The sequence below is a fragment of the Atractosteus spatula genome, chromosome 10, assembly GCF_055471065.1.
Source record: "Atractosteus spatula isolate fAtrSpa1 chromosome 10, fAtrSpa1.hap1, whole genome shotgun sequence".
In the NCBI taxonomy this organism is placed as follows: domain Eukaryota; kingdom Metazoa; phylum Chordata; class Actinopteri; order Semionotiformes; family Lepisosteidae; genus Atractosteus; species Atractosteus spatula.
The window spans coordinates 28,147,660-28,150,452 of NC_142715.1; the positions used below are offsets into that span (position 1 = coordinate 28,147,660).

Sequence of the window (2,793 nt, forward strand, 5' to 3'; positions counted from 1 at the left end):
TTACTATGGAAGGAAGTGCGTCCCTGGGTGGGCTCAAAACACCCCACTTTAGGTTAAGAGCCGAACACGCTAACCGATTGCACCACAGAAAGGTTTACGTGCCGCTTTTTTCCGTTTACATACTTTTGGTGAACAAAAAATTCGCTCGCATTTCATCTTTAGTAAGATAAATGATTTAAAAAGAAGGATTTAAAAAAAAGGTCGACAAATGAAATGAATACATGCATTAAACCAAATCAAGCCCTCTGTGAGTGTCCCAAATGATATGTTCTGTAAACAAGACCAGTACCACTGCAATTCGGACCCAAGATCTCTTTATTAAACAGGTGCTTTAACCAGCTAAACCACGGCGCCGGCAGAGCACTACTCTTACAGCCGCTTGGACACACCGCTCTGAGACATCTGCGTTCAGTGTGTGCTGAGCCTGCTCGCCGAGCAAGTTGCCTCCTTTTCATGCACTTGCAGACCCGATACTAAGAGATGGGATGAGAAATGGCTTTTATCTGGCACTTTTAATCTCCAAGGAGATCAATGTGCTTTCCGTGTACAACAGGGTGTCCTCTACACCCGTCACTGAAGCACAACACACGTTTGGCTTGACATCACTCAAGCAAAATAGTGCAATGGCAGGTGGAAGAGGAAAATGAACCTCAAGAATGGAAAAAGATTATCATCTTGAGCGCGGCAAATCATGTCCGAAGGGGCTGATTTTCTCGACGAGGTGGCCGAGTGGTTAAGGCGATGGACTGCTAATCCATTGTGCTCTGCACGCGTGGGTTCGAATCCCATCCTCGCCGGTTTGTACTTCTAACTTTGTTTCTAAGTCGGGTTTGTGCACTCTTGCTACTGTAGTAGAGCAGTAATATTTCTAGCGTTGGCTGAACTGGCTTACAGCAGTAGCTGACAGACAATAGTCTCTTAATATTTAGGTAACATTTATGTTTTGTACTGCTTTCACCTTATAATAATACTAGTCTTGATGAACGATTTAGGGACATGGTGCATCTTGAAAAATGTTCTTGTTAATTTCAATTTGGAAAAACTGCACTTACCAAAAGCTGAAACGGGTCGTGTTTACATAATGCACAATGCAATAGCAACTTTTGGAGTTGAATCTTGCTACGAGTTACCTGTTACAGGAGGCGTTTTAGGACTTTTTTAGCTCAGATAAAGCTATCAATTCATCTTACATTTCTACTACATCAGTATTAGCAACATTATCTTTACCTAGCACTAAATGTAGCTTTAAATAAAAGTGCATTTTAAAACATATGTAAAAATAAATGCTATTCCATATATTGTAACTTTGTGGTATTTAGAATGTTTATCTGAGGATGCAAGGGAAAGTATTATACCTTGCAAAACATCCAAGACAAAGGTAAAAGAGGCTCATATTTTAATAAAATTTTCGATCAAAAGAAAACCACAATCTGTATGATATCATCGTCAATATCACAAAATATTGACGTTCAGTTGAAAGATTCGATGAAACTCTCCAAGAAGCAACTGCAGTAGCAGAGTTTTGATTTGAACCGATGTTTGCACCTCAATAATCCATTCGTCCTCGAAAGAAGCAAAGACAGGGATGTTTTGAGTGTCACCATGATCCTCTTCTCAATCCAAAAGAAATGTTTTGTATGGTCCTGATCCCACTAGAAAAAGAGTCAATTTCTGCCTGCACTGATGTCCCTCCAGAGGTTTTGTAAGACCTCTGGAAGATTATACAGTAGAAGCCTGGTCCATTGCTTCTACTAAACGAGACTATGGGAGTGCGTATTTTGATGTCGAACTGGGATTTAAATAAACAGGAACGCTACACTACATTGGGATACGCGTATGACAAAACGTGTGCGTTTGGAGTCGACCTTTCGATAGCTCAGTTGCTAGAGCGTAAAACTGTTTAAAAAAAAGCAGCCGGCGATTGTTATGTCGCTGTTTTGAATCCGGCTCGAAGGATGGTGTTTCTTGTTTGTCTTTAACTTTGACGTTCACCGAAAGCTCAGTTAACAGAGAAGCAGAGGCTCCTGTTCTGAATTCTCTTCACATCTAATTGTCTTGCTTTGACCTTTAAAATGTGCACTGTTGACTGTTCGCTCTTCCGAACACAATTAAAGACCTGCGGAAAAAAGTCGGTATCGGGAGTTTAGTTCAGTGGTAGCGCGCACGTACTCTATGAAGCTTCGTTTTCAATCGCAGGCGTCTCCACTCTGGATTCGTTTTAAACGCGATATTTTTCCTTCATCGTGTGACTTCCCTCGTGTGTGAATTTCAGGGAGACACATAAACCCTTTGTCTGTTTTAAAGAGACATTTTTTTTAAAACCAGACAAAACGAAAGACGTAGTAATTATACACATGTAAAAAACACGTGAATCTAATTGAGAAAATGTGGACTGGGGCGATGCTTTACTAGTAGCGGCTCTGAGCTCACTGTAGTGCAGTTGAGTAAAGGGTTAGTAGGGCCAGTGGCGCAATGGCTAACGCGTTTGACTTTGGATCGGAAGATTGCAGGTTCGATTCCTGCCTGGCTCGTGAAGCTTTTAAACCACGCTAAACACTGTCACCTAGTGTGTGCGGTCCTACACAACCTTACTATTGACTGGATGAGTCTCCTGTTCTATCTCCAGTTCTTTCCACACATTCTGCCTGTTTCACCACCGTTATTGTAGGACAACAGCCACAGATATGAGAAGAGATACTGTTCCGAACAACTGTCTTAAATAATCACATTGATAAAGGTGATACGTTTTTTCTTTAACGTAATCTTACATTTGTCTATAAAGTTCACACTATT

The 2,793-nt window shown here is 41.1% G+C and overlaps 2 non-coding genes across 2 annotated transcripts; both read left to right on the forward strand.

Moving 5' to 3' along the window:
• The first annotated feature begins 715 nt into the window (after nucleotides 1–715).
• Nucleotides 716–797, forward strand: trnas-gcu (transfer RNA serine (anticodon GCU)). Its single transcript has one exon. It is a non-coding gene; the product is annotated as a tRNA-Ser (tRNA).
• A 1,661-nt stretch (nucleotides 798–2,458) lies between these two features.
• trnaq-uug (transfer RNA glutamine (anticodon UUG)) lies at nucleotides 2,459–2,531 on the forward strand. The gene has a single exon. It is a non-coding gene; the product is annotated as a tRNA-Gln (tRNA).
• Nucleotides 2,532–2,793: the final 262 nt, after the last annotated feature.